The following is a 26957-nucleotide window of genomic DNA, read 5'->3' on the forward strand; positions in this document are numbered from 1 at the left end:
TCAAGGTTGCCCCAAATGAAGACGCCGCACATGAAGAGTTACTGCCTTTATTTGTAGACAGTGGCAGAGACAGCATCCCATCACGACCCTTGTTTAAAAATGGCAAAATTCTGCCGCGTTTAAGACATCTGTGTGTCCTTTATCACAGGCTCAGGATGAATGGAAAACAGTAGCTGCGCTGTGGGGCCACCAGTTAAATACAGTCCAAATCCCGCCCCAATGGGCGTTGGCAAAATGGGTGCTGCTGTAAAATACCAATTGTTTCTTGCCCCTGTGGGTGAGTCCATATTAGAACAGCTGTTGAGCGGCTATTATAAACTCCAGTGCCCTAGCCGGTTTATAAGCATTCCTTCAATCAGCGTGTGTTTAATTTGACAAATGGTTACTTCTGTTATTTGAAACTCGTTAACACTTTCCAGCTTGAAAATCATAATTTTATGACGAAAAGCAATTAATGTACACAGTAATCATAAGTTTGGTAAAACAATTTGGATTTGCAGTCATAGGAGTTCTGCTCCAGGGACTAATCAGATGATACAGGAGATTTGAGTCAGTCAATTCTTAGCTTTCAAATCTTGAAAAATTCTTAGACCTCTTTTGATGACGTTCCACTCCCCTACCAAAGCTCACCAGAGTTAGGCAGAGTCTTAGGGGCTTATTTATAAGCCCCGTGCACCGCTGGTAATTTAGTGCAGTGGTTAACCCCTACCTGAGATGTTTTAGGAGGGAATAATGGCAGAGATGTGAGTTGTCCACCAACTAGAAATGTTTCGTCTGCATATCGCTTGCGCTGTACTTGTGAAATCTATTGTATTCAATATAAATGTTAAAAGGGGCTTGCATCCCGCCCTTATTTTTCACTGGTTTGCGTTTTTGCCACTTACTTTTCCTCCATTTCTATTGGGTGTAGCCTGTTGTTCCTCGTGGGCTTCTCTTGTTCTTCTCTTATCAGTCTCCCGAGGCCAAAGTACAGTTTTCATTCGCTTATGGAACTTTTTTTTTTGTTAGACTACACAGCTCTTGTGCTGTACTTAAGACAGTAGTCTGGCCACGATAATTAACATACTTTTTTTTACATTTAATCTTGTATGCAAGTAAAATTCAGGCAACTTTGAGCTGAGCGTCGGCTCTTTCTGCGTGGTGCCTTTCACAGAGTTCCACATAGCTGCTTTTTGTTTACACTTGCACTCTTCGGCTGAATGATTAAACACTTTTTAATCCTTCTTTTGTGCCAGTACTTCAACCTTTAGCCATCTCTGTATAAGTGGGCGTGGCCCGCCACACTTTTCCAAGCACTGCAGGGGCTCTCCTTTAAACCTTGTACCTAGGAGAGGAAGAAAGGAGGCATGGGGCAGCTTTTTACCCTTTTGTGGGGCAGCTTTTTATTCTTCTTTTATCCCAGCACTTCCTAATTTAAGTTTCCTGGCCCCATACAATATATCCACATACATCCACCCTTCCCCAGTCTTTTTAATATTGCTTCCCCCTCCCACTTTGCGTTATGAGCTGTCCCCCCACCCTCTGAGCTTCGACGGCTCCTTTGGTCTCTCATCATTCGGTCTCTGCTAGATTGTGAGTTACATGGCAAACCACTCAGTACTAAGCACATTACAGTTTGCAGGAACACCAGCACAAAAGACAGGGGAGGACATGCTGTTTCATCGAAGGAAAGATGGAGCATTGTGAAAGAGTTCACACAAAAAAAACTGAAAAAACTGAGGGACAAACATGAGGAAGTGCTTGTTGCATGGAGGACCAGCAGTAAGGCACCGGCAGGGCTATTTACCACCACAGACAGCTCAGTTTCCAGCCTCTCTACCCCTAATATGATAGTCATCTCCCACAGCTTTTAGCTTATAGACTCCTCCGAAACACATTCAACATGTGGGTGAGCTTCAAAGTTTGTAGATTAATGCAACATTACAGGTGACCTCTATGCCACATGCCATTTATAAAGAAAAATGTCTGGTGTTAACAAGGTGGTGTTGGCTGTCTCAGCATAGCAGAGTGTTTATTGCCCGATGAGGATAGGTGGAGGAGAGAAAACCCCAGGCTAATGTCTTCCTACCCCAGTGCTGCTGAGGTCATGTTTCACCTCTCCAGTGGCAGTGTCTGTGTTTTTGTGCCCCAGTGCCACTCTGTGCCGCTCTATCTCAGTTAACATGCCCTCATGCTGCCCAGAGTTCATGCCTCCATGTCCCATTGTATGCATCTCATCCTGCTGCTTGTGTCTCCATCAACCAGTCCCTGACTGCCTTCCATAGCAACTGTGTCTTCCTCCTCCAGGTTCCATGTTTTCCTGCACCATTGGCTGTATTTCTTTATTAAAGTGCTTGCATTTGTTCCTCTTAGGCCCTAGGCCCTATTTATGAGTCTGCTGGTCCTCTGACCGCCAGGCTCGTGGTGGGGTGGCAGTCTTCTGACTGCCACATTATGACCTTGGCAAGCCACCCTGGGACCGACGGCTCTGCCAGGGAACTGCCGTTCCCTGGTGGTGGCGCTGTGGTCAAGGGGCATCAATATACTTGGCGGGACCACCGCGATCCTGTCAAGCATATTATTACTTTCCTCACTGCCACTGATTTAATGGAGGTCTTTCCTCCATGAAACCAGTGACAGTGAGGAAAGAAAGGGGGCCCTAGAGGGCTCCCTTGTTCCTCACTACATGTGGATGTACACATGGGTGAACAATGTGTACATGGACCTCCAGTTCCAGCACGTCATGGGATTCACGGTCCATGCTGTGCTGGCACTTCTTTTCATGTTCCCATGTCAGTGACTTTTTTATAGGCAATGCCATGGGAATGCCAAAGAATTGCTTGCCGATGACTAAAAAGTCATATTTCGGTGGGCGGTTCTCACGCGGGTTTGGCAGTGCGACAGAGGGGCGATCCTGCCGCCGCACAGCCAAACCCATAATTAGGCCCTTAGTGTTTTTATGCTATTATTTCTGTCTCCCACTTTGCTTGTTCACATTTCACATGCAAATGTTAACGCCTTCCAATCCTGGTGCTTGCGAGTCTCTGCAGTGTCTGTGTGTCCTTGCGCCAACATCTGTGTCAAGGTGAACCATGGTTTGCGTCTTTCTGTTGTCCTGTCTATGTGCCCCTGTACCTTTGTCTGTCTCTCATTGCACTTGTGCCAGTGAGCCATGTTCGTTTTTTCTGGCCTTCCATGTGTTTATCCTCAAACACGTCAGATGTTTCAAAGATAGGTAACATAGTGAACATGCCAACTCAGAGCATGCTCTACATTTATTCCTGGACAGAATCTGTGCAACAAAATGCAATCTGGCCATCCTGTTGAGACCCCTCCTTACATCTGGTCTGTCTTTCATGTTGCAGACCCCTTTTGAAAAATTGCAACAATAGTGCATCCCGTGCATCAACTGCCCTTGTGTTCCACGCATGCTGATTACAGGCTTCACCCAGAGCCTTGTTTCCACCATGCATCCCTCCATCTCCAGCAACCAGAGATCTGTCTTTTGGCTAACAACAAAGCTAGGTCTACAATATTGTGTTCTGTTTTAGCTTACTAGGGCCTGGGCATATTGTTCACCACCCACATCGTATATTAGGTTAAATCTGGCTTACCTCAATTGGTGTTGTGGTAACAGTTCCCGTGACCTTCTAATGTGCCACAAGCCAATATCATGTGGTTAAAAAGTACTTCTCATCTGGTGCAGCTATTGGAAAACTGTTTCTTACAGGAAGGTAACCTCATGGGCGTAAAACATGCTTGGTTTACATAGTTGAACTAAGTAAACTTAAAGAGCTTGCGTTCTAGAGACTTTAATCCGGAAGTGTTTATTCCTTTCCCATTTTACATCAGTGAGTTGTCTATCCACATGTTTTTAAGTTTGGAGCGCCCATTATTCTTTTGTGCATATAAGTGTATATTAACTGTAGGCCACAAGCTTGAATTCTCCTTTTCATCTTTTCTAGAAGAGCATTGAGTTTAGTAGTGGTATGGGTTGAGCCTAATATAATAAACAAGTTACTGTTATCCTTAAATGTATTTATATAGTAAAATGACACAGTTCAGTTTTCATTCTCCTTTCCGAAGACTTGTGCTTTATGTTTTCTAGATCATGGGTCTTCAACCGGTCGATCGCGAGCTACCGGTAGCTCGCTGATACCCTGCTAGTAACTCGCACTGCATGGTGCTCAATTTATTAGCCCTTTAGTGTTATTTGGGCTATTAGGTTGTTTTCAGGCTCCTATGCCCGCCCTCACCCAATCCAGCTGCTCAGATTGGCTTGAGCTTAGCTGGGGCGGGGTGGGCCGAAAAGGAGGACGTTCCTCTCCTTCCTGCGTGATCCAAGTCTCGTGACCATCTCTAAGCGCCCCATGTCTTTTCTTCACCGGCACCGCGCTGTTGAGTCACGAGTGCTACGGGTGCCAGTGCAGAGCTGCAGCAGGCATGGCAGGGCAGAGCAGCTGGTTTGCAGGTCAGACCCGCGCCATCTGCCCTTTTCAGTACAGCCTGCCACCTTATAGTAATTTCCACAGAGCAGCAGGTAAGCCATGTCGAGAGGCCTCTCAAGGTGTTAAGACGGATTTGTTACATTTGGTGCAGGGATACCAATATAGAGAACCCGGAGCGTTAGGATTCTGGAATGAAAAAAACCCATTTCACAATGTTTGACAGGCCTGGTTCATATTTCCAAGTCAGACACTGCCCAGTGCTGGCCCACAACCCCCCTCTCAAGTTGCTGAACGGCGCCCTTGTCCATCTCTGAGGTATTTCAAAGTGTGCAATCCGATTCTGTTTGTTCAGCTTTGCATAACGTTGATTCCCGACGGAAGAATATTTCTCCGTTGACTTATGAACTGTTTGTGGCATTTGTTTTAAGTTCTTGATAGCCAAAGCGTGGCATATCATTCAGAATCAAGCCTAATGATGGAATTTGACAGGAATATTTTTGCATCCTGGAGGTTAGCGCTTCTCATCTGCTGCAGCTATTAAAGTTAGGAAATCTGGAACAGTGCTGGCTGCTTGCCCCGTATGCATCAGTGTTAGCGAACAGTGAGTGGAGTTTGAAGATTTTGTATCAGTCTTTGTGCTGTAACTTAACTCAAAGTAAATCAGTGACTCGAGACACCTTATATTAATTGCCACAGAGAAGCAGGTAAGCCGTGTAAAGAGGCCTCTCGTAGGTGTTAACACACATGTGTTACTTTTAGTGCAGGGATACCAATTTAAGTAGATAACTCGTAGCATTAGGATTCGGAATGAAAAAAATCGATTTTACAATGTTTATGTCAGGCCTGGTTTATGTTTCCGAGTCAGACAATGCCCAGTGCTGCCCCTCACCCCCTCTCAAGTTGCTGAACAGCGCCCTTGTGGGTAGGCAACTCTGAGGTATGGGTCAGGTAAAAGATGGCCTGCCTTGGCAGTATCATTCATCTTGCTGCTACTGCTGTAACCCCCCTCGACTAGAGCCCCCGGGGAGCTGGTGGTAGTAGTGGTCACACTCGAGGAGGGCATGCAGGGTGTACCAATGAACCCTTCTCTGGCTCAATCAGTGTCACAAATGCTTCCAGCCAGTGCTTTATTGTATTTTATCTCTTTTATTTGTTTACAAACAATGCAACTGCTGGCATTTTGGTTTTATAAGTTTATACCAGGAGTATTCTCTTGAAAGAACAATGAACAAGAATAGAACCCGGCCCATAATTGTTTGAAATCTCTGTGCTTGCATCCTTCGGTAGGCTCGGCTGCCATCAGACCATGGTGGCGAGGCTGCCTTCTTAAATATATTTTGTCTGTGGATATGTAAAAATGTTGTGCAACACTGGGAGCAGAGAGAGCCAGTCGCTGCCATGCCTGGGTAGTGACCTCAGGGCTGCTTGGAACTTTGCCAGCATTGACTCATGGCCCTGGTTGCAGGCCCGGCATGGACAGAGCACTATATGAGGAAAGGTTGAGATATTTCGGGATTGCAGCATGGATGGTGCACTACTTCCATATGACTGGGTCAGTAGTTTAATTGGACGAATGGACTTGCTACTGCGTGACTGGGCAGTTGTTGGGTTTGCCTTGGGCTCAGGTAGAAGAAGCTACTAAAGGATGCACTTCTGTTGTCTTTGCTCCACATTCCGGATCTTTTTCATGCTCCAAGTATAACAAATAAACTGCCAGTTTAGCGTGTTCAGCAAGGTGGGACTGGTTAATTTAAATTTAAATAAAACTATTTGCTGGAGTGGACACTACCTCCTTGAGGTGATCTGAAGAGTGTGGGTTCCAGTCAAAAACAACAACGAAAATACAGTGAGTGTGAGAAATGGCCCCCATTTCTGATCATTTATGACAAATGTGCTGTAATCTTTTATGGAAGGTAACTGTAAGGAAGCGAAGTGTGATGTACGTCTGTGCATACTTGAGATCTGGCTTGGGGGCAGATTTGCCTTCACATTTTTGCCTCGTGGCAGGCAATCACCATACCCCCAATCAGGCTCAAAAACTCCTGGAAGTCAATCTGATTATCTTTCTTCTCATCAACACCACCAAAGACTAGACTAGAAGGCCATCATTTTCTTTACTGTCTCTTTGTTAAGCTTTTACGCTCACGTAATGAAATATTCAAACTCTTCAAATTACATTTTGCTGTGGTCCCCTTCCTTGCCAGCCTAGCGCTGAAAAGTGGAGATCAGGTATTCCATGCAACGCTCCAATTCTGAAGGCGGATCTGTACACATCTGTGCCATTGTGAACGTTCTGGAAAGGGCTGGCCGTTTGTGTCTGAACTGTCTCTGGACTCGGAGCAATGAGCAACAGGCGAGCAGAGAGCTTCCCAGCTTTGTTCAACCACACAGCCAACCTACAGCTTCCTCTGACGACCTCGAGGCTGGTCCAGAGCCATTCAGAGGTCATTTCTCCTCCCCAACACCTGTCCTTTGGTGTCTACAAAAAGTGTGCCTACACAAGCGCACTCAGTGGTTATGCATGGACTCTGGAGTTTATCAGCACATACCTGAGGCACTCTGGGGGGCTGGGCACTTGCTGCAAGACTGTGTGTCACACCAGCTGGGCGACGCCTCAGTCTGGTAAGGCAAACTTAGCCTTCAATCTTCCTGAAGTTGATAAAAGGATAACGCAGAGTTCTGACATATTTATAGCACTACGAAGCCACTGTACTGTACCATAAAAAACTATAACAACATAATATTTAAAGTGCTCTGAAGCCACTTAACTGTACCAGCAAGAGCTATAAAAACATGATTGGTCTGGAAGGTTTGCCAGCTGTCAGCCAGAGGTGTTCCACTGCACTCACTCATCACATAAACCAGGCCTGAAATAAACACACAAGAAAGGAGGGGGTGAAACAGGCCCATGGAGCAGCAGCAGTCCATCCATGTCTGTCATGGTGGCCCATCCTCGGAGCTCCCAGTGCTTCCCCATTGCTCATAGGCTGATATTTTTCAGCCCAGGGCTGCATCAGCAGGGCACAACGCTAGGTCTGAATTTCCATGTGGTCCTCACCAGTTCTACATTTCCAGTTGGGGTGGGGGTCTCGTGGCCAGCTCCCCTTACCTCCAGCTATGCATTGCTGAGATGCTGGCGATGCCATGTCTCTGACCCAGGCCACAAAGCTCCCCGGGCTGTCACCAACCCTGGCCCTCTTACATCAGGGGCAGGGCAGTGGCTTAGCCATGGGCCCATTGGTGACCAGTACTTCATGTCTTCAAGTAAGGGGCCAAAGCTTGTCTGGCCTTGAACAGCAGAGTGATGTTCTTCAGGCTGGGGGAATGTACTTTTCAGGGGAACAGTTTGTTATCTTTAAACTGTCTACACTTGATATTGTCGGGTTCAGGTTATTAATGGTAGGTGTGTGCAAAATACACATAATTTCCTTTCATGCAATTAGGTGAAATTTCTGAAAAAGTACTAGGTCAAATCACATGAAATGCAAATATGCCATTTAGCGCTATAGTACCTTATTCTGGGGGGGCATATTTAGCTAACTTTCACACAGCGCAGCAAGCCATCCTACTGCGCAAAGGTAAAAGGCAGGAATGCACCATATTTATATGACGCATTCCTATCCTTTCCCTGCACTGGCACACAAACTGCTGCCAAGTGCCAACACATGGCACCCCTGTGCCATGGTGCAAGGGTGCCTGCATTGAAGACAGAACTATTCTGTGCAGGAAGCAGCATCTTCTTGCACAAAAACAATCCTCTGAGGCATTTCTTTCTATGTGTGCTGCAGAATGAAGTAGTTTTGAAAGCTTGTCTTAATTCCAAAAAGTCCAATGTTTGCTACAAATGTAGGAGTACCCAATAGAAATGATTTTCAAAACCTTCACCTTTTTGAATTGGGTGCTTGGTGTGGCTGTGGTACAATTATGTCCTCTTCCTATTTACAGAAGTCGGCTAAAGTCAATACAAGCCCAAACCTATGCTTTTGTCATAATGAATCAAATCTCAGGTCCTTTGTGAAAAGCAGTCCTCCTGTGTTCATAATTAAACATAGCTAAGGTGAGTTAGTTATCTCACTTTCCAACTGTGCTGTTTAATTTACCAGCATGGCTGCTACTCACAAATGGTCTGCAATACAACATTATTAAAGGTGTCCATGTGGTATTCTTGCCTGTTATGGATTGGATGTGGACTTCATCAACATTTTTACTCTTGCTTACAGCCTTAACAACTAATCATGGATGAAGAACCAGGTCCCCCCAAATGGCAAAGAGTAAGACTTACTACTTCCATCAAGAGAGGGAGAACAAATTTTTATTTACACAAATTAAAGACAACTGTGTATGTTTAATCAGTGGAGCAAAGGTTGCAGTGGGAAAAAAGGGCAATGTTGAGAGGCATTTTTCAACAAAGCACATGCATTTTGAGAGAAAGTTCCCTAAAGGAAGTTGCCTGTGGTTACAAAAAGTAAACAAACTGACATCTGCATTGCAGACACAGCAATCTTTTATTACAAAGCCCACGAAGAAAGCCACTGCGGCAACTGAGGCATCCTTCATAGTTACTCATCACTTGATTAAGCACAAAGCAACATTTTCAGATGGAGCCATTGTGAAGGAAGCAATGCTGCTAATGGCCAACTCCTTATTCAAAGACTTTAAAAATAGCTCTGAAATTATGTCTGCCATTTCAGATGTGCAGTTAGGGTCAAACACTATGGCAACAAGGGTATCTGCCTTATCGGTCAACATGATAGAGCAGTTAGAGCGGGATTTAAAAACATGTAAATATTTTTGTTTTCAATGTGATGAATCTGTTGATGCAAGCGATATTGCACAGTTGGCTATGTTTGTTAGAATGGTTTTGAAGATTTCACTGATAAAGAGGAATTTTTAACTCTGTTGCCTCTGAAAATCTGACATCCACAAAAAGAGGTGAAAATTATTCTGTGAAACATAATGTCCCATTGAAAAAGTTAATGGCGATAACAACTGATGGTGCACCCGCAATCATAGGGCGTCATTCTGGTTTCATTGCCAATTGTAAAGCAGATCCAGATTTCCCTCAGTTATTAAACTACCGTTGCATTATACATCAACAGGCAATATGTGCCAAGGTAATGGGGTTTGATCACATGATGACTCCTGTTGTTAAAATTATTCATTCAATTTGTGCAAAGGCCAAGCAGCACTGAACCATCAAAATTTTCCTTGAAGAACTATCAGCCGAGTATGGTGACCTTTTGCTGCATACTCAAATCCGATGGCTTATCAGGGGAAAAATCATGCAAAGATTCCTTTCCCTATTGCCAGAAGTCAAAGCTTTCATGGAGTCTAGAAATGAAGATACCACACAGTTATCAAACACTGAATGGTTGCTCGATTTAGGATTTTTGACAGATGTGACAGAGAAATTAAATGTATTGAACTACAGGTTGCAAGGCAAAAACAAGACAATAACCAACATGATTAGTTCTGTGAAAACATTCAAATCAAACCTTAACCTTTTCATACAGCATGTACAGAAAAGAAAGATGCAACACCTTCCCTCTGTGCTCCAAATCCTGTCAGAAAACAAAGCTGAGGCTGAGCTCCTGGACATAAAAAAATACAGTAGCCTCCTCATGAGGCTTAATCAGGAGTTCAGTGACAGATTTTTTTGATTTTGAGCAACTGGAGCCCTGTGTGATATTCACTTCAAACCCCTTCATGGAAGTGGATGTTAGTGACATTTCAGAGAAAATTAGTGTGCTTCTGAACCTTGACTCTGACACCATGGAAATGGAGATTGTCACACTTTAAAATGACATTGGATTGAAATCAAGGCAATCTGACATTATTTCTGGAGTCTTGTAGGAGCTCCAGTGGTGCGAAGAGCAAGATGGAATCAGCGTGAGTGTTCGCGCTGCTCGGCTGCTCACGCCAGGCGCGTGAATGATCGGCTAGCCGCCCTGCACCCTGTGATGTGATGCCGGTCTGGAGAACGCAGAGAACGCTGAGGCTGCCATCAGGAGGTCCCGAACCTCTGCAACTACGTGGACGCGGACGTGGCACTATCAGCGAGGTAACAATCAAGGCTACTCTCTGCATTTCTATCCTTCCGTCGGATCCCCTAGCACTTCCAGTTCGGTGCTGCATTGCGGCTTTGATCTGGACCTCGCCGCTCACAGCGCCTTTGGCTCCATCAATCACCCACGGATTCAGCAGGAGACAGATACGGCGGCTGGACTTTTCAGCCAGCAAGTTCTGCAGCCTCGACATGAGCGCCCGGGGGGCCCGGAAGGGTGGCAAAATGAAGACAGCAGCCATCCCTGAACCCAGAGAACCAAGGGATGCTGCATCCACAGAGGGGACTGCCAAACCCAGGCAAGAGGTTAGTGGCAACAAAAAACTGTTGGGTAGAGCAGGGGGGAGCAGGCCGCTCAAAGACACAAAAGACTCAGCACCTACGCAGCCCCCCCTAGCAAAAATGTTTATGGGAGTTAGAACCCAATCCTCAGGTAATAATCCCAAGACTCTTGCGCTCCCCACTGAGAGTGTCCCCACGGCCCCACTAACCATGCTGATCGCACCAGCACCCGCACCCGGCCCACAGCAAGAGGCCTGCTTAGCGGTTAACCAAGAGACTGTCCTGGCAGAAACTGGACCCAGGGAAATGCCACGCACTGACTCTGGCACTAGTACCAATGGCACCTTTGTTGGGCTACTAGATCCTGCTACAAACGTAGGCATTTCTCTCTGTGTACCTCCTATTAATCACCCAAAAGGGGCAACCATGCAACAAACTTTATCAACCCTGCCTTCTGCAGCACAGGAACTTGGTAATGGCTCCAATGTTGTTAGCCTTGGTGCCCCTCTCACAGCGCCAGAGATGCAGATGACGGGTACAGCCAACTTCATCCAGAGCCTAGAGGCTCCGCTTGGAGCGCAAGCTCCCTGGACCCCAGAAGCAGGTCCTGAGCATTTCTACTCGGTCTCCGATAGCACACCTACTTCCGCGAGGAAGGGTCCAACACAAGTGAAGGAGACAGTGAGGCCTCAAATACGGACACTGGTACGGTCCAATGACCAAAGAAGCCCAGAGCAAGCGGCGCAGCCAGTTGAAATGGGACTATTCAGACTCTCAAATGTCTTATCCTCTGGACGAGGATGATCCCAGCAGAACACAGTGGGGGTCAATAAAACACCTGCCTGCAGACACAGCTGAACCATCCCTAGCCTCGATCATAGCTTCCATCAAAGAGTTTCAGGAGGAGGTTCGGGCCGACATAAGCGCAGCCAAAGGTGCTGCTAAGAAACTTCAGGGAGGCCTAAGACGGCTGAATAAAACCTGCACTGACATAAGCGACTGTGTCTCTATGGTCGAAGCGCGAAACGAGCACTTGGAAACCGAATCCGTGGCAGCCAAGCAACAGAGCGAGTCCAATATGGCCTGCCTGGTAGACCTAATGTCTAAGATGGAGGACCAGGAAAACCGAACGGGACGCCGATGCGGGTCATGGTCTAGGCACAACAGCCGAGTCTGTTTCACACGCAATCGTGGTAGGAACAAGCTCCCTGACCCCGGCACCCTTGAGGCACGCGAATTTAGCGGCGCTAGCACTTTTTCCTTTCTAGAAATTCAAGGAAGGATTCTACCCCACTGTGAGTACATGAGGGGATTTTATTTTAACCAAGGGTAGGGTACACCTTAGCGTGTGTAGACCGCCCTGGTTATCAACACCGGTCCTGACAAAAACCTGGAGACTCTTCCACTAGGTTGAAACATGTAGACCACTTTTATTTTTTTACTTGACTTCACTGTTAAGATACCTCAGGTCAATTTAACCCCACACGGTATCTCCTAATTGGTAACATTGTCCAGTTGCTCCAGAAAAAAAGATTCTTTTTCCATAGAGAGTTAAACCTGGCCAATTTTTAAATCACTTTTTCACTGACACACACCAAAAGAAAATACCAGCTCCACTGTAATCAGGTGTTGCAGCACACCCGGATGGCATTCGGCTATCCGGGTGGGACCCCGATGATGAAGCATGTCACCAACTAGGTTGGTGAGTGAGGGGTCTTCTAAATAAGGACGACTCTGTCCTTTCGGTGCACCTCTCCCCAGTTCGGAGGCACTTATGTACCTCCTAGGGTGTACTCCTTATAGTGTTTATGTATATTGATTAAGGGGACCAGGAGTACCCCCATGCAGAATACCCTTTCTCTTTCATTGTTTTTCTGGACCAGGAAAACCGCCAGCGCAGGAAAAATCTCCGCCTGCTTGGTATTCCGGAGGGGAAGGAAGGGGACGACCCTAGACGCTTCATCATAAAACTTTTGCAGGACTCCTTTCCTGACCAACAGGGTTGGGACTGGGATCGCGAGGTGCAGAGGGCGCACCGCTTTCCCTTCAACCAGAGACGGCAACACGACCGTGGCAACACCACTGGGGGACAGCCAAGGGTATTCCTGGTTTACTTTGGCAACTTTCTTCTTAGACAGTTAATCTACGACCAGGCTCGCCCTAATTCCAAGAAAGGGGCCAATGGCATAACATTTTTCGCTAAACCCGACTTTTGCCATCAGACAGTAGAGCTGACATGGCTCCTGAGACAATTGATCTCTCCGTTTCAGCAGTTGGGGGCCGAAGTATACTCAATGAACCCTGCTAGACTCAAAGTAATCCTCAACAGGGGCACCAAAGTCTTCCTGTCCGAAGTAAAAGCTGGCGAATATTTGAACAAGCTGAAATCCAGGAAGAGTCTTAGATAAAAAACTCACCCTTTGCCCCTGCTATTTCCCTTCTGCTCTTACTCTCGTTCTCACAGTCTCTATAAATTTACAAGCCTCCTAGGGCCGTGACAATGGTCGCACTACGACAGCTGTATGTGAATCTTACAACTGATGTAGTGGGCAGCTCTTTGTTTTCTTGGTTGTTTCTTCCGTTCTTTTTTCTTTTCCCTCTTTTTCCTGTCAAAAGGGGAAGAAAATAAGTGGGCTACTAGCCGAATGAAAGTCTAATTTGGTTCTTTTTAGGCGTGGCTGACAGCCGGGGCTCATGATTGACGACCATCACTCAGGTTATTCCTGATTGCTCAGAAAAAGGAAGGGGGGCTGGGCGGGGGGGATGGGACAGGCACTAGAAATGGCACAGAAGAAGAAAGGGTACTCTTAGGCACGTACACATCTCCATACTCACTTGTTAAGACATTGGGTGAGGTTAAATGTTTCCTTCCAACACCTAGATGGCTAAGATAGATTCACTTAAGCTTGTCTCTGCCAATATCTGTGGTTTGAACGACACCTCAAAAAGGCAAAATGTTGCCCAAGGTCTACGTTCTCTAGGGGGCAACATCATCTGCCTCCAGGAGACTCACATAGAGGGTTCACAGAAACATCTATTAGACACACTGGGGTTTAAAGTCGTGGGGGCTACCACACAGGGCGCCAAGACAAAAGGGGTAGGAATTATGGTAGATAGAAGACTTTCTCTTAATAATCCCCGTGTTAAATCAGACCCACTAGGCAGATGGATAATAACTGAATGCTACCTTTCTTCTAACCCTCCTTTTACCCTCTGCTCACTGTACGGTAGCAACGTAGATGACCCAGGGATCATCAACATGGTCTCAGGGGAGCTAGCCCACTGGCCTACCCCTATCATTCTATGTGGCGACCTTAATATACATTTGCCCAGCGACTGGAAAATTGATAGCAAATGGAGGTACAAAGGCAGAAAGCCCCTAGTATTTCAAGCACTAGTCAACCTAGCTCAGATCCATGGACTAAGTGATATTTGGGCCAGCTTAAATCCTACGCAACCTGGCTACACCTTTTTTTCGGCCCCGCACCATACTCTTGTTAGATTAGATTACTTTTTTGTTTCATCTTCACTTCTTAGTAATTGCACCATAGACACTGCGCCTCGCTTTATGTCAGATCATAATCCTCTCATATTAAACATCAAGGGATTAGGGAATTGGAAAAAGGCACCTAGATGAAGTTTCGAGAAAGCCCTTTTACAAGACGCAGGCTATCAGGCACGTATGCAAGGCTGGATCCAGGAATTCCTGGAAATAAGCATCGGTACTGCCTCAACGATTACTGTCTGGGATACACTAAAGGCGAGTGTCAGGGGCGAAACTCTGAGGTTCTCAGTAATGAAGAATAGGAAGGAGAAGTTGCTAATTAGTGATCTGCAGGGGAAACTAAGAAGAGCAGAAACAAACCTGGTCCTATTGTTTAAGTCAGGACAGGATATCGAAAATGTCCAAAAAGAGGTAGTCTTTGCTAAAGCAGAAATAGGAGCAGTATTTGCGGAAAAAACTGCAGCTAAGTGGGCAACACTGCGTGAAAAAAATTACGAGTGCAGCGATTGCATTGGTCACCATCTGGCCGTCAAAACCAGGCAACAGTCCACAAGTAGTGAAATACACGCAATCAAATTGGTTACAGGGAATGAGACTAATGATCCTAATGCAATACAGAAGGGATTTCAGGAATTTTACACCGAGTTATATACCGAGGAGAACCGCAGTGCGGCTGGCTCACTCGAGAGCGAGATAGCTAGCTACTTAAGCGAGATAGACCTTAGACAGCTTAACTCTGATAACAGCGAGCTGCTAGAACTCATGATACATTGATGACATCTTTTTCATTTGGGGAGATACTAAAGAACAACTTAAGGAATTCCTTCTATGGATTAATGTCACTGACATTAACCTTAAATTTCCAGCACACACCAACAAACAAAAAGTCGAATTTTTAGACATTTTGATTACACACAATTCTGGCCATCTAGAAGTGGACCTTTTCACTAAGCCCACAGCCAGAAACACTCTGCTACACTTTAACAGCTACCATCCTAGGGCACAGAAACAAAGCATCCCGTTCAGTCAATTCTTGCGACTGCGTCGTAATTGCACTAACATCCATGATTTTGACTCGCAAGCTATGATTATGAAAACCACATTTCTCACTAGAGGTTACCCGCATCGGCTGATTCGAGAATCTCTGAAACGAGCGAGATTTTACGACAGGGATGCTCTTTTACGAGCTAAAGACCCCAAAACTAATGAACAATTGGTATGCATCACGAAACATTCTACTATGAATGAACAGGTACGTCGTATCATTAATGCCAATTGGAATATTCTCAACTCTGACCAAGATCCTTCTACACACCTAAAGAAACCTCTGTTTGCGCATCGACGCAACAAAAACTTGAAAGATATCATTGTCGGATCACGTTTCAATACCCATGTCCCGTTCCTTCAGAAAACCATTGATGGTAATCTTCCCATCAAAGCCACTTTCAAATGCTTACGCTCCAACTGTAAAGCATGTGATGGAGCAATAGAAGGTTGTACTGTTACTCTTAATGGACATACCACTCATTCCACATCTATGACCAATTGCAGAACAAACAACGTCATCTATTTGATCATCTGCCCGTGCAATTCTGGCTATGTTGGAGAAACCTCCAGACCCATTGCCACTCGCCTCAATGAGCATCGTTCAGCTATCCGTACCAACAAACTAGTGGCCCCTATGGTTAAACACTACAAAGAGTTTCAACACTCAGCTGAAGAAATTAAATGGCATATCCTTGAAAAAATCCATCTGGAAAATGAGACACAGAGTGAAGAAATCCGTAAAAAACGGGAAGTTTTTTGGATTTTCACCCTTAACACCTTCCATAAAGGATTAAATAGTGATTTACCCTGGGAAAATGCAATTCTTTTCAACAGATTCTAATTTTCTATAGCCATTAGGTCTCCCCTGTACTTGAGATTTTGGTTCGTTATTTATTTTTATCCTTTATATATGCTACATTTTTGTCTGTGTCTTATTTTACTTTCTTTATTTGCATTCTAACTTTATTGTCCTATGCATTTAGATTAATGTATTGGTCACTAGTGCATACAGATCATTTTTATTTTATTTTCATTAATCTGTTCCTTATTTTTCCAGTTCCCTTTTTTTCTTTTGTAATTATTTACATACTATTCTCTTAGCATCCTTGCCCGTTTATTTACCTTTGTTTGTCCGTTGTTAATTTTTTTTTTTTTTTTTATCCGTGACCCTTTCAAGTCAGTTAGCTCTCAGTCGTTCGACATTGTTTATTGTAGCCCGCTCTCGTTACATCTGGTTACCTTACTTACTCTTTTGTATCTATTTTCCGTTGTTTATATTGATTTGTTTTTCATGTTTATCAGTTTTAGATTATTTACCCTCGCGACTCTTTCGCTGTCCTCTTTCTATCCTGCTTACTGTTTAGTATCAACTTTTGCTACATCACGTGACCGCACGTATACTGTTTAAATCAGGCGTCTAAGTCCGTTGGTTCACCTTTGCCTGTGGTCCATATCCGCCGATACTTTTGATTCGTGACTCAACCAAGTAAGTTATTTCTCGGTCTCTCGACGGCGTTACATTCATTTCTACGCGTTCTCAGGCTTTTGTGAGTAACATTGTCCCTTTTTTTCTCTCTTTTTTCATTCTTTCTTTAGTGGTCAACAATTGAACACATGCAATTATCCTGGGCTTGCTATGAAGCTGTTAGCTCTGCTTGACTTCTGTCATTTGGCATTCGAAATTTTGCTAACTGTTTGAATTCTTATATCAGTATATATATCCGTTGGAATTGCACTGCAGGTATTTATTGGCATTTTCCCTATGGCGGTGTGTGACGCTTTTTTATCGCCATCATTTTTAGTTATATATATTTTTTCTTCCATCAATTGTGTTTGGTTTATTATTTTTCCGATTACTTACAGAACCCTTCGTGAACTTCATGGCCTTGAATGGACCTTTTTGGCATTTCTTCCTTGACGTATTTTGACTACCTTGGCTTATTCTTTACTGTAAGCGGCGCTTTTTATTACTAGGTATGTCTTGAATGTCCCCCCTTCTTGCGTTTCCTCCTGTTATGTTTTTGCACCAGTTGTCCTTTCATTTCTTTGTATTTCAAGATTTATATTACGCCTGAGTATTTTCATTTCTGTTTTGTTTGGTCTGTTCTCATCTATACAGGAAGTATTCTTCATGCTTGCTAACTCTGGTTGGACCTTACGCATTTATCTATCGTTTTGCACGATTATCGAAACAGTAAGATTCCTTCCCTTTCTTTTCTCTCTCTTTTTCTTGTTCTTCTTCTTCTTTTTCTTTCTTTTTCCTTTTTCTTTCTTCTCTCTTACTGCGAAACAACTCTTTACATCATTGGTTGTCTCTCTTGACTTATTACTCTCTATATATCACTTCGACCTTTGTTATTTTATTTTTTACTTCCTTATCACTGGTTTACAGTCTACATATATTATTTGTACTTATTCTTCTCTTTTATCTGGTACTCTCACTATAGATTGGTTTTTGACAGCACTTCTCTGTTATTAGTATAACATTTGGTGAAGGAGCACTATGTTTTTAAGAAAAAATTATTTAGAAGAAAAACAAAAGGAAAAAATATTTTTTTTCAAATTTTTGTGCTTTACATTGTATTCTTTGTATATTTATAGGATTAAAGACATTGTGGCTCTCCTAATGAAGACGCTTTATTAGCGTCGAAACGCGCGTTGAGAACATCTCGGCTTCAGCCACTCCTGTTTATATTTTCTTGTATCTGTACTCTGCTATTTGATGGATTACATATGTGATTTGTTTCATGCTGTGTAATGTATTGTCTATTTTATGTGACATTTTTCTGAACCGTATTCTTAATTGCATTATCTTTCGTTATCAATTTATTTTCATCATTGTGCAATTTGGATATAATAAATTTCATATATATAATTTTTTTAATATCATGAATGTTGTGTCTCCTTCAACAATATTAATGTCTTTTCATTGAATTATATAGTTGTTTGTATTTAGACTGCCTAGGTGTTTAAATTCATAACATAATCCTCTCATATTAAACATCAAGGGATTAGGGAATTGGAAAAAGGCACCTAGATGAAGTTTCGAGAAAGCCCTTTTACAAGACGCAGGCTATCAGGCACGTATGCAAGGCTGGATCCAGGAATTCCTGGAAATAAGCATCGGTACTGCCTCAACGATTACTGTCTGGGATACACTAAAGGCGAGGGTCAGGGGCGAAACTCTGAGGTTCTCAGTAATGAAGAATAGGAAGGAGAAGTTGCTAATTAGTGATCTGCAGGGGAAACTAAGAAGAGCAGAAACAAACCTGGTCCTATTGTTTAAGTCAGGACAGGATATCGAAAATGTCCAAAAAGAGGTAGTCTTTGCTAAAGCAGAAATAGGAGCAGTATTTGCGGAAAAAACTGCAGCTAAGTGGGCAACACTGCGTGAAAAAAATTACGAGTGCAGCGATTGCATTGGTCACCATCTGGCCGTCAAAACCAGGCAACAGTCCACAAGTAGTGAAATACACGCAATCAAATTGGTTACAGGGAATGAGACTAATGATCCTAATGCAATACAGAAGGGATTTCAGGAATTTTAAACCGAGTAATATACCGAGGAGAACCGCAGTGCGGCTGGCTCACTCGAGAGCGAGATAGCTAGCTACTTAAGCGAGATAGACCTTAGACAGCTTAACTCTGATAACAGCGAGCTGCTAGAACTCACTCCAACTTGGGATGAAATCATGGAAGCTCTATCTAGCTTACCAGACGGGAAATCCACAGGAATGGATGGTATTCCTGTAGAATTTTATAAGATCTTTGCCCCCCAAATTAAATCAATCTTCACCGACGTGGTAACCTCTATCTTCAATGGGTCTTCCCCCCCTGCTTCCTGGTCCAATGCTAGAATATCTATATTCCCCAAAAAGGGTAAGTCCCCACTAGAGATGAGCTCATACAGACCCATTACTCTCATCAATTGCGACTCCAAAGTCTTTTCCAAAAATACTGGCATCTAGAATATACTCCGTGGCCGAGTCCTAAGTCTCAGAATGGCAACATGGCTTCATTCCAAAAAAAGATACCACGGAACATGTCAGGCGGGCCATTACCCTGTTTGACACAGCACCTGGCGGTTCTTGTGGGCTGTCATGGGCAGGATGGGTTTTGGGCCTAGACTACCGCAGGCGGTACAGGCTCTATATCTAAAACCGACGGCCTGATTCTCCATCAATGGGCGACTTACTGACCAATTCAACATCTCCCGGGGCACCAGGCAGGGTTGTCCCTGCTCCCCTCTATTATTTGCCCTCTACCTAGACCCATTCATTAAACAAATTGAAAGGAATCCCGCCATCTTAGCAATAGGCATCCAGGGCATAAACACTAAAATCATGGCTTATGCGGACGACCTGGCCATAACCTGGAATTCAGCAAAGCCAATTTGCAGAAATTACAGCAAATATTCACGCAGTTTATTTGGGTCTACTCACAACCAAGGCGGGCTCTAAGGCAACTATCTCTTCCAAGAGGACGGGGTGGGTGGGCCTTCCCCAACATTATGCTTTACTACTGGGCTTCAGTTATGCAATACAGCTCTGAGCTGGTGAGGGAACTCCCCCTCTCATTTACACCTGGGTTTGCCTCGCCTTTTCAACTTCTACTGGGTGAAGAGCACTGGGGCTGTCTTCTCCGAGAGACCTCGTTTGGATACTACAAACGTGTGAGATTCAAGACCTTAATGAAATCCGCAGAATATTCGGGCTGGGAAGATTCAACTATTACTCTCCTATCACGACAAATTGCAATCTTCCCGCTATTTTTGGTAGGTCCTACTTTTCAGATTGGCACAGGGCAGGCATCACAAAACTGGGGGATCTCATTACTCGTGAGGGAATTAAATCATTCGTAAACCTGCAATCTAAATACGGTCTGAAAAGCCAAGATGCCTTCAAGTATCTTTCCATACGTAATTTTCTTTCCAGAAAGGTTGGGGGTAACGCAGGGTTTACGGAAGTGAATTTCTCAACACACTGCGTGACACCACGGCCCCTCGGATAGGTCTTTTGTATAACATACTAAATAGACAAACCCCAGATGACTTACAAAAAATAGCTGATAAATGGCACACCAAACTCGAATCTTCACACAGCATATTTTTCAATTCCTTCGCACTCTCTCAAAATATTTTGCTGTCAGCCAAACTGCAGGCACAACATTTTAAAACCCTCTATTTTCTGTACATTACCCCCTGTAAAATTGAAAAGTGGGGAATTGGCAAAGGGACACTTTGCCCCCGGTTCTCTGAGTTGGGTGTCGACTTAACTCACATATTTGCAACCTGTACTAAACTCGCATCAATCCTTCTTAAGGTACAGGAATTTCTAGGGGAAGTCACCACCCAGACTATTGTGCTAACCCCCACAATCATTCTGCTGGGGACCCAGTCCGAAACCATCAGGATCAAAAGTTGGGGCTTAATATTTATTGCAATGGCAGTGTGGAGGATCTGTGTCGCTTCCGCATGGTTGGATGCCGACCCCCCACCATTCTCTCAGTGGCTGGCTAGACTAGTCGCAACTTACCATCTAGTAAAAGCAGTCTACGCAAGGAAAGGTCGCAAAAGTCTCAAGAAGGGTCTGGATGTGTGGGAAACGCTAACATCTTGACTGGAGCAGCCGGGTTAACCTGGCCTGTGTTTTTTCTCCCTTGCCTGTTTTCTTTTCCTTCCTTTGTCATATTCTTTTCTGATGCCTGGATTCTTTTCATTACCCTCTCTTTCATTATCTTTTTTTTTTTCTCTCTTCTGAATTTTTACAGTGCCATCTACATATGTTTATCCTTCTTTCTGTGCCACTGATTCCGTAGTCTTACAGAGTTTCTGTACTATTTTTTTTGACACTGCAAAATAAAAACTTTTTATAAAAAAAAAAAGGATTGAAATCAAGGCAATCTGACATTATTTCTGGAGTCTTGTCGATGCTGAAAAGTTTAAGAACATCTACACAGCTGCATTGAATCTTTTTTCCCTGTTTGGCTCTACCTATCTTTGTGAATCAGCATTTTCTGATATGAACTTCATAAAATCAAAGTTTCGCACACGTCTGACTGACGAACATTTAAATGACTTCATAAGAGTTGCCCTCTTAAACTACACCCCCAGATTACAAGGGATTAGTGGACACCATGCAGTGTCAAGTCTCTCACTGAAATTATTTGTATGCAGTCGTAATCAATACTTGTTCAGTCACAGTTCCTGGTGAAATCCCAAATCTAGGTATCTGTTTCATTATTAAAACCAAGATTAAAGTCACTGCAGAGAAGAATCTTCAGCCCCCTACAAAGTTTTATTATTATTTGAACCAAAAAAAGGAATGTGTACTGCAGGCCAGTTTTACAAACACAAGAAAAAGTAGCTGGAGAGAAGAATCTTCAGCATCTTTCCCAATGTTTATTTGCTGCACATGGATAAAGCAGTATTTGCTGGGGCCTGGTTTATTGAGATCATGGAAAAAAGATAGCTAGTATAGAGAAGAATCTTCAGCATCTTTCAAAGTTCTTTTTAGTTGAACAAGAACAAAGCAATGTGTACTGCAGGCCAGTTTTACAAACACAAGAAAAAGTAGCTGGAGAAAAGAATCTTCAGCATCTTTCCAAATGTTTATTTGCTGCACAAGAACAAAGCAGTATTTGCTGGGGCCTGGTTTATTGAGATCATGGAAAAAAGATAGTTATAGAGAAGAATCTCCAGCATCTTTCAAAGTTCTTTGTAGTTGCACAAGAACAAAGCAATGTGTACTGCAGTCCTGGTTTACTGACACTCCTAAAAAGTAAAGGGAGCAATGAGAATACAACTGTGAACATGACTGGTGCCATTAAAACCTTAAAGTCAAAACGTAACCTTCAGAAGAATTCACAATGAACCTTTAGAAGAATTCGGAGTGGAAATCAGTACTTTCCCAAGCAAAGCTGAAGTTCAGCTTATCTGGCAATTGAAAAACACAACGATCTTGTCTAAGCTACAGTAGAAGAATCCATCTGCAATTGCAATTCAGCAAAGCTTTGCACCGGCTGACTGCCACACACTGTGACTACTTCACTACTATATTGACTTCTTCGGAACTGCCCCCCTGCCAGGCTACCAGATTACACAGTATTAGAGGACATCATACAGTTCCACATTGAAGGTAATATTGCTTTTGATGTATGTTTGCTATCTGCATTACAATGATTATTTCAATGACAACTATTATTGTAAGGTCTTGATCTTGAAGCTATTAATTGAAAGGTCTTGAAGCGTCACAAATCAAAAGTCATTCCTTTCAGTGTTCTAGGAAACTCTTAAGTCAGGCCTGTCTTAAGTATTTTGTTCAAACCACAGTATGGGCTCTGAAGAAATTAGGCTTAAAGTCAATGAAAGTGGGTGTGGGGGTCACTCAAAAAAATGCACGAGGTGCTTGGGATTTAGTAGCTCACGACGATTTTCACTGACCAGAAGTAGCTCTCACTACACAAAAGGTTGGAGACCCCTGTTCTAGATGGTAGCAGAAGGTCATTTCTCGGTGTGCAGGGCGTCTCTGTGCCAGTGAGGCTTGGTCCTGTCATTATTGAGTCAGATCTTCTCCAGTGCAGATGTAGGCCCCTGCTGACAGTCTTCCCTTCCACCGTGTACCCTGTGCCTTTCATTCACGATAATGGCCTTCTCGGTGTGCAGGGTGGTGAATCCCAATGCAACTGGGTTTCAGCTGCATGGGTTCTGTTCAGTGCCGATGCTCATCAGGCGCTATCCATGAGCAGATTAGCTCATTCTGTCCATGTTGTTTTCCCTTGTGCTCGGTGATTCCTTCCCCATGTGACTTGGTTCTGTTGTTGTGACAGGCTGTCCTTCGTGTGTCTTTTCTGTGCCCGGGTCGGCTCCGTTCTTCTGCTTTCAACACTTCACATATCTGTCACCATCTCGCTACAGCATTATTTTCACATTTCGCCAAAAAATGACACTCTTCAAAAATGAAAAATTAAATTACATTACAGCCCATTGTCACAAATTGTTTGCTGATTATCGACTTTCAAAAATATATTTCACTGGTTTCGGCGCCTTCGGAGATGGCCGCCGGGTCTGTGAGCTCCGCGACGGCGTGAGGCAGGGGAATGTCTCCAGGGCATTTTTTCCTATCGTGGTTGCATGGGAACCGTTCCTGACAGCATCGGAGGTGTTGCTCCGTGATGTGCGCTGCAAGAACAGACTTTTGGTGACCTTTAAGTCAGCATTTCACCTCAAAATCGGATGCGATGCACCTGCGGCCGCCATTTTGTTTTTTCTTTTGAAACGCGTTTGTCGCGTTTTCCACCACAGTTCCTCAGGCAACATTTCTTTTTTGCTGAAATGTATCCTTTCTTTTTCTTTGGAAAGACTGCCTAACATGCTAGTTTATTGCACTATATTGGAGCTCCTTTATGGGTTTTTGCTTAAACCCTCTATTTTGTGACCTACTGCTGTATCGCCTTCCCTGATAATTTTTATGCTCTGTAGCTGGACATTACTGTATTTTGAGCATAAGTTATTTCGTCTTGGAGCCACTTTGACGAGACGGAACTTCCATTAGGTTGCTTTGTGGGGCTACCGGTTCTCTTTGACGCTACTAATTTCTGGATTGGATTTTATGATCTCATCTCCAGCATTATTTTATCCTGTACGTGGTGGCTTCCTACAGCTATATTTTATTTTCCAAACATTTGCTAGAAATTATTTGGGTTCAATCTGAGGCATGGGGACTTCTCGGAATAATCGTAGAGAGGTCCCGCAAACCAATGCTGCTTCGTTGGAAGACTTTAATCCCTTTAATATTCTACAAGAGAATTCAGATGATATCTCTAATGATCCTGCAGTTACAAAGGGCTCCTCTCCATCTACGTCGCGGCTGGGCGCCAAACAGGGATCTAAAATACCATCCTCAGTTCCCTTCACTCCTAGGAAACGAGGCAAAACGAACCCTCCTTCTCCTACGAATTCTTCTTCGCCCCTTTCGTTGGAGCTTATTCTTGAAGAGATTCGCGCCCTCAAGCACTACATGGAAGAGACTAACATTCGTTTACAAAGCTTGGAAGACAACTGGTCCCACACTGAGCAACGAGTTGATGCTCTGGAGAAGAGAGTTTACTCTGTTCAAGACTGCGCTCTACAAGTTCCTCTTCTTCATAAAGAAGTTGATCATCTTAAACAACAGATTGAACAGTTGGAAAATCGAAATAGGCGTAATAATTTACGCATTTATGGTCTGGCTGAAGGTCTTGAAGGTTCTAACGCAATATCCTACTTTCAGTCCTTTCTTCCAACTCTTCTTGGTCTTCCATAGTCTCCGTTATTAAACATCCAGCGTGCGCACCGTTTGGGTCATCTTTCCACTTCTGCATCTTCTTCAGCGAAACCCAGAGGAGTAGTTTTGTATTACCTGGAATATACGGATCTTCTTAAAGTCCTGCAAGCGGCCAAACAAAGAGGAAGGCTTTCTTGGAATGGTTCTAATCTCTTTTTTGCTCAGGACTATGCCAAGGTAACTGCTGACTGTCGGAAGAAGTTTTTGGACATGCGACCTGCCCTTCGCAGCCTAAATGCACGTTATGGTCTTTTTCACCCCTGTCTTTTCAAGGTGACTTATAATAACAGAACAACCAACTATGAGGATCCTGCTGTGCTTCAACGATTTTTAGATTCTTGTAAAGGAGTCTCTATGGACACTTCTAAATCATAATATGTTGTGCTAATTTTTGTTTCTACTACTCACCTTTTGTTCCTATTTGTTTGCAAGCGTGAACTACTTATCTTTCAGTTGCTTTGGTATGTCTTGGTGTTAATATATTGTTTTTCATATTAATTTCTCTTTTATTCTCCCCTCTCTAGGTTATGGTTTCTTTGCTCCCTTGCTTCCGGTGTTCCTTCCCTTACCTGGATGACATTCTCTGTTTGCTTCTCGTCTCTAGACCCCTCGCCCGACGTTTGGCCTTTCTCCTGTGGCTCCACCTACCCCAACACTTTTGTTTCTTGTGTGGTATGTTTTTCTCATATTGTATTGATTTAACACTTGTTAACTCTGTTATGTCTTTTTGTTTCCTGTTTCCTTCATTCCTTCCCTCTCTTTCCCCTCACTTTGTCACTTTATCTCTCCTTTTAATTTTTCATCTATGTTCTTTTATACAGCGTCTTCTCTTTTGTTTTCACTTTTTCTTCTTTTCTGTAATCTTCTATATCCCTCACTACTATCTTTTCATAATTCCTGATAAATACTTTACATTGCTTTTTGTATATATACTTGGGATATTTTGTCAATATTGTTTCATTGTTATTGATATAAAATGTAAATGTCGTTAAATATTATATCTTGGAATGTTAAAGGTTTGGGTTCTCCTATTAAACGTCAAAGGGTTTTGTCACATATTGCGAATTTAAAGGGAGATATTGCTCTTTTGCAAGAAATTCATTTACCGGATACTGAAATAATTAAACTACGAAGGAATTGGGTAGGTCATGTCTTTGCATCACCTGGTTCAGGAAAACGCAATGGCGTTGCTATTCTTTGTCATAAACGATTAGATTTTCAGCTTTTAAAACAAGAAAATGACTCTGCTGGCAGATGGGTTGTGATTTCTTTATTGATTAACAAGATTCCTCTCACTATTTTTAATACTTATGCTCCCACTATTCAACATAAATTGTTTTGGCCTCAAATCCTTTCCCTTTTAATGCATTGTACTGATGAGTATTTGATTTTTGGTGGGGATTGTAACACGATTGTCGACCCCTTTATTGACAGGAATTCCAAATCTAGGTTTATCCCTTCCTTTGTGCATTCTCAATTCACCTCCACTATTTCTCAGAGATCTCTCGTAGATTCTTGGAGACTTTGTCATCCCACATTACGGGAATATACTTACTTTTCTCCTGCTCATTTCACGCAATCTCAAATAGATTATCTTTTTATTTCCAAAGCTTTACTTCAGCACATTTCTCATTCAGACATAGGATCTATTCTAATTTCTGACCATGCCCCAGTCTCCTTAAGTTTGGATCTACTTCCCCCTGTTAAAGGTGCCAGACGCTGGAGATTTAGGGGCCGATTACGATCCTGGAAAAACCCGGTACAAACCGTGGGTCGGAGCTTTTTCTCCGTCCGACTCGTACCGGGTTGTAAAACTTTACAAACATGCAATTACGATTCGTACGGAAACACCATTCCCGTACGATTCCGAAAAAAGACCAACCGACAGAAAAATACATACAAATGTGATCCGGGACACCGCGGACGTGACGTCCGGACGGAGTTAGGCATGTTTTTACGTACCAGCAATTACGATTCGCACCGACTGCAGTCCGGATGGGAAAATTTTTACGGCACCTAAAAAGTGCCGGAAAAGCTAAGTACGCAGCGATGCGAGCTGATTAGGGGGCCCGGTACGCGCCGTACCCCCCCCGCCCCCGTATGTAGGGAGCGTACCCCCGTACCCCCCAGCCCCCCGTATGTACGGAGCGTACCCCCCAGCCCCCCGTATGTACGGAGCGTACCCCCGTACCCCCCAGCCCCCCGTATGTACGGAGCGTACCCCCACCCCCATATGTACGGAGCGTACCCCCCAGCCCCCCGTATGTACGGAGCGTACCCCCGTACCCCCCAGCCCCCCGTATGTACGG

General features: G+C 43.8%; 1 pseudogene; it reads right to left on the bottom strand.

The window, feature by feature from the left end:
• Positions 1-6412: 6412 nt before the first annotated feature.
• LOC146870438 (protein S100-A11 pseudogene) lies at positions 6413-6744 on the bottom strand (annotated as a pseudogene).
• Between the last annotated feature and the right edge of the window lie 20213 nt (positions 6745-26957).

The sequence above is a fragment of the Triturus cristatus genome, chromosome 1_1 (assembly GCF_964204655.1).
Source record: "Triturus cristatus chromosome 1_1, aTriCri1.1, whole genome shotgun sequence".
NCBI classification, from domain to species: Eukaryota; Metazoa; Chordata; class Amphibia; order Caudata; family Salamandridae; genus Triturus; species Triturus cristatus.